Source organism: Halichoeres trimaculatus, unplaced genomic scaffold (genome assembly GCF_033239565.1).
Source record: "Halichoeres trimaculatus isolate MK-OKI-2021-1 unplaced genomic scaffold, fHalTri1.1 fHalTri1_scaffold_3, whole genome shotgun sequence".
NCBI classification, from domain to species: domain Eukaryota; kingdom Metazoa; phylum Chordata; class Actinopteri; order Labriformes; family Labridae; genus Halichoeres; species Halichoeres trimaculatus.
In genome coordinates, this window is record NW_027437181.1 from 30,404,302 (window position 1) to 30,418,810 (window position 14,509).

Sequence of the window (14,509 nt, forward strand, 5' to 3'; positions counted from 1 at the left end):
AGGAAAGACAAAGACCCACAAATTTCACTAAAAGACTTAATAAAGTGATTTTTGCAAAATATGGGACCTTGAAATATGTATGAGTAGAAGCTTCCTGTGTTGAATTATCATGGTGTCATTGTTGAAGTGATGCGTGCTTACACAGTTTTGAGTCTCTCAGGGAATCATATGATGTATGTAGTACGTCTTGTTCTTTAGTGATCATTGTGTGTTTGATAATAGCTGTATGTGGCACAGTGGCATAATTGTTTCGGTTTTAAGACTATAGTGTCTCAAAAAAGTTTAATTAGTAGTCCCAAAATATTTATCTATTTTTCTTTTAAACTTTATCTATGTTGTGCGGTTTGAATAAGGCCACAGCTGTGTCTGCATCCTCCTGATGTAAATCCCACAATGGCTTACAGCATTGTGCTCACTGGCACACTGTGTTCAATACAAACCAAAGCAGAGCAGCTGATTGTTGAATACAGACCTTTGGAGAAATATGACGTTTCCACACTTGTGTATGTTTTTTGAAAATGTACTTCAGATTTCTTTAAGTCACCCTTCCTCTTACCCCCATTTTGAAAGGCCCAGAGGCAGAAAATAATGGGAATACCTCCTCTTTGCTGAGTTGCACCAACATTGCACCATCTGTCTCTTGGTCTGTCAAGGCGTAAAAGTTCCTCTGCCTGTCTCCTCCCATCTATCCACCTCTTCCTTTCATGACGGAAGTGCAGTTAAAGAAGGACAGAGACGGTGTGCGCTTCAGATTTCAGCTGTGGGTACCTGTGTATTCTGTTCATGTAAGAACTATCGACCTTCTGCACACAGATTTTAATTAGCTGTGAGTTGTTGGAGAGTTTTAGTGCTCTGTTACTGAGGAGAGCCCATTGAGTGTGATTATAATAGTTTTTAAAGGTAATGAAAGCAACAGCCTGAGTGTTTGCCAGAAGAGCCATTATTTTTGTGTACCAGGGTCAGATGTGCAGCTACGAGCCTTTGTTTGGAGGCCTATACAACCTGAATATAAGAGCTGAAACGTCATCTTTATAAAACCCAGAAATAAATAATCATTGCCAAGAAGCATCTGAACAACAGAGGATTCACAAAAAGGTTTAGAGTTTTTTGTTTTTGTTCCTCAAAATAGGCTTGCATGAAATTGATCCTCTTTCCTCTGCTTGTCATGAGCAGCAGTGAGGCTACACATATACAGAAACTAATCTGTTAGCTCATCTGAGAGGCCACAGCTCTGCCCTGTGGCAGGTATCGGGCTGACATGATATGGCGAGGATGCCTTGTATTTGAGCATGTCTGATTGTGCTGGAGCTGTCATCACCTGCTCTGCCTGAGCTGGTTACTTCCTGAGGCCGCAGTGCCAGGTCACCGTCACACACATTTCACAGAGATGCTTCTTCGTTGTGTCAGTGCTTTGGTGGCTCTCACATAAATGTAGAGAGGTGTACTCATATAGCAGCTTACACTGAGACTTTTCATTCAGGAGCAGTCCAGACTGTTGGGGGTGAGGATAACTGGACCAGCTGTGGTGTTGTATGTACTTCAGCAAAGGTATATATGACAAAAAAAGAAAAGAAAAAAATAAAAAAGTGAGCAGAGATGGTCAAAAAGAAGTGGTCTTAGCTGGTGTTTCTTCTGTAAACATAATCAACCCAGCACCCTGAACTAAAGCCTGCTTGATTTATTAATACTTCTATGATGGTGTGTGCTTTGGCCGGCTCTACAATGTTGCAGTGTCAACACAAAACATCCCAGGGGGAAAATGCAACCATGGATCTTTTTATGGCCTGAATTTAGAGAAGAAGATGAGCCATCGGTGGGGAAGCAGAAACAGTGGAGTCACCTTTTCACAAACCAAAAGGAGAGAGTAATATCTGCACTGAAGACACAGCACTCTGATGGAGATACTTTAAATAAGAAATGTGTTCACCATAAGAAGAAAAAACATTTTAAGTCTAAGAAGTGAAGCGGATGTGTAACAGCAAAAATTACAGCAGTGTATCTCTGGTCCATCTTCACTCTGTAATGTAACCAAATACGCTAGGTTAAGCTCTGGTAGGTGAGTTTCTTTCTTTTATTATTATTATTATTATTATTATTATTATTATTTTTCCCCTGAATTATTATTACCTTGTAGTTTAGATCCTGATGTTATAAGTTCATCCAATCAGGGGGCACAGGCCACTGGGCTGTAAGTGAGGGGGCTCAAAGCCCCCCTCTTTACCTCACATTACGTCAACAGTGGTTAGGTTGAGTTTGGCTTTTCCATTATGGGACAACTAGTTGCAATGAGTTTCCACATGATTGGTGGATAAGATATTTGCAGGCTTGGGGAGTAACGGATTACATGTAACTGTGTTGCGTAATCAGATTACAAAAAAATGTAACTGTATTCCGTTGCAGTGCAGAAAAACATGTGTAATCAGATAACAGGAGCACGCATTGCGCACCATACGACGCAAAACCACTCAATCCATACAATTGACCAATCAAATCCATACGTGGAGCAACCACCTTCTTAATAACGTGAGCTAAGGTAGTTCATCATCACGGCCACTGCACGGCAAAAAAGCCTTCACTGGGTGGAAACTCCGGCACCATTTTGAGTTTACATTATAAAAGGGGAACAACAAAGTTCTGTCATCATCCATGGACTCATCTCCATTATGGCTTCTGACGATTACAGGCTTCAAAATTCCACTTCAGAAACAGAAAAGTGATGTCACCAAGACCACGAACATGTACTAAACAGTTTAGTTGACTCTTCCAAAAAGATCAAATCCTGTGAAAAGGTTTCACTGACTGGCATGAACCCCTGTCATTGCTAGTCAGACTTCACAATTCTTTTAAAAAAGTTATGTTAGGGGTTTAAAAAAATTAAAAACTTTGTTCAGAGAGGACATGGCAGTGGATAGAGCAGGAAACAGAGTGAGGGTGGGGAGTGACATACAGGAAAGGGGCTACAGGTTTGATTCAAACTCAAGGACTACAGCCTTAGGGGGGTACAACCTTGCACAAAGGCATGGCCTTGGCGACCCCAGACTTCATAGTTTTGCAGTAAAATGGGGTCCATCTGTCTTTTGCACTTGTTAGTTATAAAATGTTACTAATCCCTGAACCCCACAAACGAAAAACTCCTGAGCCTTTCCGTAGGGATCTGCAGGACAGTTAAAGGTTTGAGGGAAATTGTACAAATGGGTAAGAGGTAACTCTCATTTGTTGCCTTGCTATATGCTTTATGACAAAATTTCTTCCCCCACCCCCTTTTAAAAAATGTATTTTCACATGATTATTTTTCTATGAAGTATGAAAACAAGATACGATTTCTTCAGCCTCATTTGAGCTCGGACTGTTACAGTCTGTCATTTTGTCTGCCACACTTACACATCAAGTAACATTCAATCTGCATTTCTTCAGAGAACTGTATACATTGTTCGTATGTTATTGACTCACATTTACATAAAACATGCTGTCAGGGTATTGTTTGTGTTTTAAATTACCTTCTCTCTGCTGAGTGAAATAACTCCATACTGGAAAGAGCATTGTGAGATGGATATCAGGTGTGATCCCACACTGACTGCTGAGGTTCATCACAGCAGTGTGGAGAATGCATTATTTCATCCCAGGGATCACCGGCTGTTATAAATAAAGGCAATTAGCAATGCTTTGAACTGGATCCTATACCAGCCCCATTCCCCCCTCATCAGATTCTCCTGCACCAAATCATTAATTGATGAAACAGACCTGGCTGCGGCTTCCATTTCCTTTTGTTTACTAGCCAGCACTGCTCATTTTCACTGACACACTGAAGGCAGTAGACATGATAGGAGTAAAATATACATCAGAACATTTTCCACATCCTGACTAACCTGCACCTTTGGGGAAATCATGTTGTTTGAAGGAAGGCATGAAAAGTGTGTGACATTCACTTCAGATGCAGCCTTAAAATTAAGTGATTTAACCAAAGACAAGATGAATACAAGTAACACAGAGTGAGCACAGCTCTATGAGCTCTAGGAGGTAGAGTGTGTTAACTGGCTCTGCGGGTCAGCCCACTCACCCTTGCAGGCCAGTGTACTCAGATTTGCATCGTCAGAGCCATTAGCCTCTCACATTTTCCACAAGCCCAAGGGGGCCGAGCCTGATACTTTTAGCACTCTGCACTATCACACTGACACATCTGTTGAGCTCAACTCAAACTGTGCTAAGAAGAGATTTAACAGCACCAGCGAGCCCACTAGGTGCTCAAAGAGCTCAGGAGAGTCATTGATTCATTTCTCTTTCAACCACATCCTGTTGTTTTTGTTTTGGTTTCTTTTGTTTTGTTCAGAAGACACTGTGTCATGGAGATTGAGGGAGTTGGAGTTCATCACTCAACCTCTTACCACAAAAAGAGATGCAAAGTTTTAGAAAGACTTTAGGAAGGTTGGTGAAGACTTTTACACAACAAGAGCATCTGTTTGTTGGGTGTAACTTGCAGGAGCTTGAAACTAAAAAGCAGTTTTCTTTGATGTGTTTTGCTCATAAACATCAAACACCTCTTTATTACAGGTCTGACACAGAATGGTTCTTTCCCGGCATAAAATGGGACATGTAGTGTCATTTCTTGGCATATACATCTGTTTGGAAGAGGAATACAAAGACATTGTTTTTGAAAAAGAAGTGTTCTTTGATCATAATGAGATGTTTGTGTCAAGTTGCAACGGTTGCAGGATATTGTCTCGATTTTTGTTTAATCATAGAAAGTTAAGACTGAATGTGTTTTTTTTATCTTTTCCCTGCTGCACATTTACAGAGCTCTGTAGGGTTGTAAAATAAGATCCGATCATTTGTTTAAAATTTTGTTAAAAATAAAAATTTGTTAATCAGATCTATCAATTAAACCACAAATCAATGCGTTATTAAAATGAATGCAAGATTAACTCATTGGCTGCCAGCCATTTCAAGGGCAGCTTGTACGATCTTTCAAGACCCAAATTACGGGTGGGCGATATAGCCTCAAAATTATATCACGTAATTTGAGGTAATTTGCAATAACTTATATTTATGATGACAGCATTTTTATTGCACACATAGTATGTAAGACACTTTTCCAATCATTTACTGCTACGACACAAGCTTGAAATGTAAACTTGATAAGTAGGTCAGATCCAGAGGAAAACTTCATCAGTCTATACGACACAACACATTCTTTCTATAAGGACACCAACAGAGAGGAGGGAGGGCCAGATGAGCTTAACAAACTGATTAATAACCATGAAAGTGTGTTGTCATGGGTGGGATTCCTGCAGGAACATGTGGTTCTCATGTGATCTTGTGATCTCGGGTATCCAGCCGTGATGGGCGCTGCCCTGAGCTGTGCTGCGCTCCAGAGACGCATCTAGTATGAATTGGTATGCACCCAAAATCCGCTGCACGGCGCTGCACGGCGCTGCACGGCGCTCACGCTTAATGTGTGAATTAGGGGTAATGCTGATATAGAGTTTGAATGTTCAACTCGACAACACGTCAGTCATAGAGGCAAAAATAACGTAGCTTTCATGTCCTCCTCACGTGTCTTCATAACCTGGTTGTATTCAACAGTGTGTTTCAGCTTTAGGTGGTGGAACATGTTTGTGGTGTCGCCACCCTTTGCGGTAATAGTTCTCCTGCACATGTGTTGCATGTCTGATCTTGTGATCTCTTAAACCACCTCCACATCACTGAGGTAGCTCCTCTTTTGGGCACTAAATCCTCATGTGAGTACGAAGTTGATGCTGCCATGCTACTTTCGCTCTTGGTCTTTATTGTATTTGTACAGTGCACCTCTGCACTGTAAATAACCCGAAATTACAAATTTATATCGTCCAAAAAATTAGACATGTATTATCTTAGACGGTATGATATGGCACACCCCTGACCCAAATGATTCTTTTTGCTATGACTATGTCACCAAAACTACCTAAGAGGAGTGGACTCTCCTCTTTTATGTCTCTCTTCCTGTTTTTGATCCAAAAAACAAACAAAACATACTTCTTTTGATCGTGTTCATCTAGGGGCACTCAATCCTTTGATCCTCTCCATGATCTCTGTCGTCTTTTTTCTGTCCTCAACTGCGCCGCTCTTTCTTTCTGAACTACCCCAACACATACTCAGTTTGATTGTGAGCTGCCTGAACTATTCGAACTTGCAGCGTCTCACTTTGCCTCTGTCATCATATCCATGCTGATCCCTCATCCAAAGAGAGCACCACTCTCACCCACAGAGTATGATTTTGATCAACAAGCTCCTCTAGACCCCCCCCCCCCCCCAAAAAAAAAATAAATAAAAATAAAATAAAATAAAATAAAATAAAATAAAACATTACTTCTATAGACGCAGTAATTGACATCTATAGACGTCAATAACAGTGAACATGGACATTTTAATTTTGACCAGTTGAAAAAAATATACATTTTCAAATCTTCTCTTCTTTATGTATTCATTTTATTTGTCATGCACTGCAATTCAAATTCTACATTTGGGGACCTCAAGCAGATATGAGATAAAAATGCAATTAATTCAATTAATTAATTAATTACAAATCCTCTAGTTGATTAGTTAATTATTTTAATCCCCTGACTGCACTAGTTAAAAAATTTGGTTTTCTGATAAATGTTTTTGGAGTGCTTGTATTGTTGAAACTAAAGGATGAATTCAATAGCATCATAATATCACACAACAGGAAGTCATTAAAGCAGTGGAAGTAAAACAAGCTCTGTACTGAATGGCTGCATTCAAACTCCATGGAGACAGCACTAAGAATGGATTGTGGTTATGATTAGCACTAAGTGTTGTGTATCATTTGCTATCCGCTCAGTCTTAAGGTCCCATTTCCAAAGTCTATTGCTCTAATGATATTATTGCATGAGGAGTCTCATAAAGTTTCTGCCCACATAGAAATGATGAGATAGAAGACACGTCTTACCAGTTTATTGTGAAGTCATTTCTTGACAATTTTAACATACATATCTTATATATGTATTTTCCCATTGTTTCTGAATCAGTCCAGAGTGGCAGTGACCTTACTCTCTCATTATGCAGTGACATACAGCTCTTGTTTTTTTATTTTTCTAACACCATTCAAACCCATTCAAACACCAACGTTTGCTGCAGCTCAGGGATCCGCCAGACAAAGCAGGTCTGTACCCCCCCCCCCCTTCCATTAACTTAACTCTTAACTCTAGAGTATAGATTCAACACAGTGCTGGAGATTCTGGTCCATGACCCGTGGCACCAACAAGGCATTTTATCCCTTTGTGAAGATTCCAGTAGATCACCAGTTTGTGAAATACTCAGACCAGCCCGACAGTCAACGACAGCCATGCCAAGTGCAAAGTGCCTTAAATCGCCTGTCTTCTCTATTCTGTTGCTACACATCGAGTTGCAACGAGTTGCTGCCACGTGATTGGCAGACAAGATATTTGTGTGTACCCAATATAGCAAACAGTTGGGTGTATGTACAGTATTTATACATGTATATATTTCTTCATGTGTTTGTTTGCATTTTTATTTTGCTTCACAGCAAAAAAGGAATTTGGTAAAAAGCTGAAATGTCAGCAGTGTTCCCAGTCAGGCATTCTGTGTGATTCAGTTGTACTCAAACTTAAAAAAAGGGACCTGCAAAAACCAAACACTTGCTTTAGGCTAATAAAACAAGGACAGTCTTTTTAAATCAACAGAATCGACATTGAAGTAAATACATGTTTTTCACACGTTGCTGACTCTTTGCTCCACAGCCATCCTTTGAGCTGACTCAGTGGGTTTAAATCAGAACATTACTGTGTGTACTTAAAACATCTCCTGTAGCCAAAACAACACACGAGTGCTCACCTGACCCCAATATCAGGTAAGGTGATGAAACTGTAGGGAAAGAGCTGAAAAAAGCTGAAACCTTGAATGCTTTTCTGTGATAAGGTTACATGCTGTTGTCTCAGTTGTGTCAGTATGAATGGCACTGGGATGTTAAAGGTCAGACTGCTGACAACAAGACAACTCATTTAAACATCTTATATTAAACGTCTTTATGGCTCTACAAGTGTTGGAGAACAAGGAACGTTAAATGGAGAAACTCACTCTAGGTGCTGGGGTTGATTTTGAAATGAGGATGAGAAATTTTAATGCAGAGTAATATTAATTTGACGTTATTATGTTTCAGTCAATCTTTAAGCTACATGTAGTTTCTATTTATCCATAAAGAAAATGCCCTTCCTTGTGCTGAATGCTACATGTATCATGTGTTTAGTTTGGGATCTACAGGGACCAGTCACATATCTGACAGGGGAAAAAAGCATCACTTGTTCCTGTAATCTGTCCTGAATCAAGCTCTCTTCTGGGATCAGGGTTGTTCTTACATTTTCAGATCAAAGTTGTCTCCAACAAAAGTTCCAGACAACAAAAGGTTTTATCAGGACAGAAATCAGGATTGAAGTACCTCATCTAAGCCTATTTCAAAACCCCTTTTTTTCTTTTTTGAACAACACCTTTTCTGTTTTTGATCCTGTCTGGTAGTTCTAATTTGAACGGATCACTTTTGAAAGACTGGGCCCTGTCGTTAATGAACAGGACAGGAACTGGCTTTATAACAGCTCAATAACTAAAGTCTCCATAATCCCAGAACACAACAGCCTAATGAGTTTAATAGCTTAAGCACAGTGTTTGGAACTATATGTCCTCTAAAAGAGAAGTTTTACTTAAAGGTGTGGGGACAAATAAAGAGGTGGGTAATTAGAGCAGCCTCCTGGTTACTGCCTTAGCTGGCATGGCAGGTGTGCATTGCCCATACTCAGCAATAAGATATCCATAATTACACTCTATAGGCGTGCAAACATCACAGCAGATGTAATTTTTCCTCTTAAGACGTTGTCAAGAGTTGTAGATAACTTTACATGATTTCTCCTTTTCTTTTATTGCATTTCTCTTCACAGACTCAATCCTCTCTGGTGTTCAGGTTTAGAGATCAGAGAGAGACAAAGAGCTGCAGATGTGAACCGACTCCTTTAAAACTCAACACTTGTTATTTACTCTGCAAAGCACAGAGGGTACAATATCCTCATTATGCAACAACAGCCAACAACCTGCACTGCAGGGATCACTCACACCATCGCATAAAAAACATGTCTGTACAAAGAGTTCACAATTTATGAATCATATCTGTACTTCAGGCTTTGTTAAAGCTTCTCTTATTCTGCTTCCTCTGTGTACGGCTTCTATACTGTTCTGAAATGATAAACACACACTGATATAATGGACTTTTAAGTAATCATAGATATAGAAATATAGATAGTTGTCTTCCCATCACATACAGGGCTGGTTGCTCATAATGATAACCCATATGCACTGAGATATCCGCCCTCCTGCATTATAATGACGTTTTTATATCTAATGTGAACCTCTGCATGTATGGCTTCCCCCCTGAATGACCTGGAAACATTCATATGGAAATGAAACATCAATAGAAAGCTGCAGAAATGTGTTTCAAGGTGGTCTGATGGTTTCTCTTCCTATGAGTGGTTTAATACCCACAAAAGAAATGACAGCAATGTTTTATCTTTTGATATGGACATCACTGCTGTGTCAGTTAAATTACCATCCGTCAAAGTGAAAACTGTCACTCTTATTTTATATTTTCCCGCAGTGGCAGCTATTGACAGCATCTAACGTGCATTTCACTGTGGGAGCAGTTTTTCTGGAGACGGATGGTTTTTAAGCATGATTCAAGAATCTATTTCATCAAGTGCTCCAATTATCGTGGCCGACATATTTAATTTTCTAAGTCCTTTAATGAGGAGAGGTTAAATGGCATATGTGTTTGTGAGTAATCACACGAGGTACACAGAATTAAAATTATGCTGGAGAGAAAAAAAAGATGAACAATGTGATGAGTGTTTGTCAGTCACTACCCCTTGTAAGATCTTTCATTTAATGGTTTAGTGAACAACTCCTGAGCTTTTTGCAGCACCCACCTCAAAACAAAACACAGTTTATCACATAATCAAGTAACAACAGATAACATAAATGATATAATCATGCTTTAAACTAGAGGGATAAACAAAGGGAGATATATAACAGTTCTGCTTGTTAGTAATGTTGTTTTATTGTTTTGATTATTTATGTCGTTGACATCAACTTGCCAAAGGGGCTAAAGATGGAAATAGGCCTCTGGCTATAATCTTACATATGTACATGTATATGTTCATTAATATGTATTATCCATGTTTTAAATAAATAAACTTAAACTGAAAACCCTCTAGTCCTTGCTCCCCAGAACCACTGCCCTAAAGCAGTGTTTCTCAACCCTGGTCCTGGAGACCCCCTGCCCTGCATGTTTTAGATGTTACCCGACTCCAACACACCTGATTCAAATGATCAGCTCGTCATCAAGCTCTTTTCTAGCCTGATAATGAGCCATTCATTTGAATCAGGTGTGCTGGAGTGGGGTAACATCTAAAACATGCAGGGCAGGGGGTCCCCAGGACCAGGCTTGAGGAACACTGCCCTAAAGTAATGGAGAGGAAAGCCAGGCATACAACACAAACAACTGACTTATGTCAAGATTTTTTGGCATTATATCAAGTTTTTTAGTAGCACTTCATAATACAGCCCGTGTCTTACAATGTAGTTTCCTAAACTTTTAGGGTTACTTTCCAAAATGTACACATCATTTAGTGGAACCTGTACAGTAGTTACACTTGTGTCATGAAGTGTAAGTCCTGGAGTCTTGCAGTGTAGTTTCCCGTGTCTTACCATGAACTCATCAAAACTGTTATTTTCCTGAACATATGCTTTCAATGTGCAAACCTTAATGTGCCACTTCGTCTTAAGAATCACTAGTAGCAGGTGGTTACACAAGAAGCAAAGCCAACATTTGTTCACTTCATAATCCAGCGCGGTTCGGTTCCACATGTTGACCAGTAGTTACAGGTTAAGTGGAGGGTAGTTGTACATAATGACAAGACATGCAGACATATAAAAAACTTTAGTTTTTTAAACACACACAGACCCCACATAGTACTTTACCTTTCAAGTTACCCAGCCATTAAGATCACGCTTGTCTTTGCTTACTGTCTAACTATCCAGTTCTTCCACTGCAACAACCCAGCACTTAACCTGTAACTACGGGTCAACATCTGGAACCTGGCTGTATTATAAAGTGTACATTTGTTGGCTTTACTTTTTGTGTAACCACCCGCTACTAGTGATTCTAAAGAGGAAGTAGCACATCGAGGTTTGCACAGTAAAAACATATGTCCAGGAAAATTACAGTTTTGATAAGTTCATGGTAAGATACGGGAAACTACACTGTAAGACGCGAGTGTAACGACCCCATAGATACTGCAAAATGTCATGGTGGATGTGTGAGAGTTACCCCAACAGTTGAGAAAATTAAATATTAAGACACGGAAAGCTACACTGTAAGACAACAGCACTTGTGCTTTAACACACAAGTGGAACTACTAAAAAGGCTCCACAAAATGACGTGCACATTTTGGAACGTTACCCTAAAAGTTGAGGAATCTAAACTGTAAGGCATGGGCCATATTATAAAGTGCTACCAGTTTCTTCTGTAATCATCATATTGTAGACATGTTGTTAAGGATTCAGAAGTGAGAGAGTGTCTAGTAGAGGTCAACCAGACAACCAGGGTACTGTGATATTTGTTAAGTTAAAGATTAAGAATAAGGTTAAAAAACAAACAAACAAACAAACAAACAAACAAAAAAACTTAGAATGGTCTTCCTCAGTCAGTTGACTGCAGGAGTAGATCTAGAGGAGTGCCATGGGTGGGTCCCAGTGAAATCTGGCTGACCACCCCAACTCCTAACCTCTGACTGACAAGCCATCTGGAGGCCTGCTGGGGACAAAGCTATGGGCAGACCTGGGTGTTGATGAAGATCTTGTGCTGTTCCCAGAATGGAACATTTTGATCATTTTACCAACAAATTCAAGGATTTCTGCAACATGTTAATCTGTAGCAGTTTTGATACTACAATTTGATTCTTTGGTCAACTCCTTGGTTGCACGGACATACTTAATATCACCCCTCTATACGTCAGCGTCCCTGTTGGGAGCTGGATCTGCCTCTGTCTGGCTCTGGGACTGAAGCAGCCTTAAATGTAGTGACAGACAGAGTGGGACAGAGTTTATGAATAGATGAGATGGAAAAAAAAACTGCTTTCATGATTCACCAAGCTGCATTATATGTGTAGACAGGGCTTCAGTGTTTGCTACACTAATGTCCCTCATGCCCTCGTGACGACTATCTGTGCATGCTGTGAAAAAGCAATCTCACTCTGGTTTGAGCACTGAAGACTGCATTTGTACCATTAAAGCATAAAAGCAAAGTTTAACGGCAACAAAATGCTTCAGAATAAGAACGTCATCCTAGGAATCTGAATTCAAAGAATTATAATGCGAAGGACATTTTTTTAATTTACCTCCCCACTTGTCTCTTTTTAAACTTACCTACTCTGTTTCTTCTCCCTGTTCTATTTTTTTTATCTCCTTTATGTTTTTATCACTCTCCTCCATGTTGAGGTTTTTATGTCTCTACTGCTCACACTTTGTTACCTTGACTGATCATAGAGTGAGATACATGATAATTAAACCCTCAGTATACAATGTATCACCAGTGTATTTGTAGTTCATGCTGTATTGTACTGTACTGCATCATCTCTGTATTTTATCAGCCATAGAAACAGGTTTACAGATCAGTGATAATCCAGAGAGAACTGACTCTATTAACATCACAGAAGAAATCATGTCACATTCGTTATCAGACACTCATTTACAGTTCATCTGTAACCTCTGCTGTAAGCACAGGGTGCAATGTGAAAGTCTTGACATCGCAGTATCTTAGTGGTGCTTGAAGTTAATTTGCATATTAGTTTGGAGACAGATGCTGCTCTGTCTTTGTGCCATATGAGCAGAGCCCAGAGCTGGGCTGCTGTCATGCCAGTCCAACTGGACTTGTGTTTACCCAACTGCATCCTTACAAACAGAGCACAGATTTCTTTATTTGGAGGATTTGTGTGTTAGCTTATCTTGTTGCCGTGCTGAATGTCTGAACAGCTTTAATACGTGAGACTTCATGAGTTTTTCCTTCTAATTCAAATAAACACAGGTGTTGGATTTCAGTGATTGAACATGTTTTTATATTTTTCTTTGGTGTGTCTGTTACCTCCTCCGAACTGCTTTAACTCATTTACTGCTGGTTTAAACTCCAAAAGGGCAGAATAATAGAAACATCAGGACAGCAGTGGATTGTTTATTGTTCTTGCACACCAAGAGCTACAATGATGCCAGACCTTCACGAGTGAATTTGTTCAGCCTGTCATTTTCATTCGTCACAACATACATCTGTTGTAATCAGTGAGGCACAGGAAGCTTATTTACTAGTAATTGGGGTAAACCTGGCAAGACTGTCATGTAAACATGTACTTGTTCAGTAAATGATACATTTTTGAATGATTAAAGTATGTAAAATGTCTTTGTACAATGCTATAATAAATCAAAAGTATGAGCAAGTCCTAGTTAAAGTTAAACATCTAAGAGTTGGCCTAAGGGGGAATAATGTCCCTGTTGTAGTTTTGCATGATTAATGAAAAAAAAAAAAAAAGATTAAAAAAAAAACTGTTTTTACACTGGTGTTTCAGAAAACCTTTATTCCAGCCTCTTTTCAAAATGTTTTGTTTAAGGTGCTGTCTCTTTAAGAACCATCAAATGATAACCCTTCCCTTCCCTCTGATTGGCTAGCCCACCTGAGGGTGAAGCTATGGGCAGACCTTAGTGTTTGAGGCCCACCTCTCCACTGTGTCATGAACCAGTTTGAGGATCCTCATGTGATGTCCGCATAATTTCAGCAGATGTTGTGAAGAACTGCTCTTGTCAGAAGTCTTCTGATCATTTTACAGACAGATTCAGGGGTTTCTACAACATATGAGCATGTGGCGGTTTGAAAATCTGCAATTATTGAGTATCAGCTCCATCATTGTTACTTCTGGCGAGTCCTCTGCTGTCTTTCAGTGAAGAAATGCCTTCGTTCAGATGGCTCAGTCGGGAAACAGACAGAATGTGGTGCAGGTTGCCCCTCATGATAGAGAGCTAGTTGTCTTCTGCGTGATTATGTTGTTAATTTTCATTGTGCAGTTTGATTTTAGAGGTTAAGGTTGTAAAATCTGAATAAAAACTCATCTAAGTAATGACTGAGTTTAAGAATGTATGACTCAAGTGTACCAAGATTACATCTCAGTTGTTGAATAGAAACATTTAAAAAGAGCAGTTCTGAAGCCATGTTTTTGTGCTGAATGACAGATGCACACACTATAGATTGTGTTATGAATAGATGTAGTCTCTATGACATCATCCATCTGTTTTTGACACTCTTCTATGAAGCAAATGGTCTGGAGGACCTATACTTGAAATATATTGGGGGCAGGCTTCGAGCTTCATTACTATCATCTACAGGGCACCAGCCTGTCAGTCATCTGAGCTG

General features: G+C 39.6%; 1 protein-coding gene across 2 annotated transcripts in view; it reads left to right on the forward strand.

The window, feature by feature from the left end:
• Positions 1 to 14,509, forward strand: part of chst8 (carbohydrate (N-acetylgalactosamine 4-0) sulfotransferase 8) — a 262,265-nt gene that overhangs the window by 44,736 nt on the left and 203,020 nt on the right. The window lies entirely within an intron of this gene.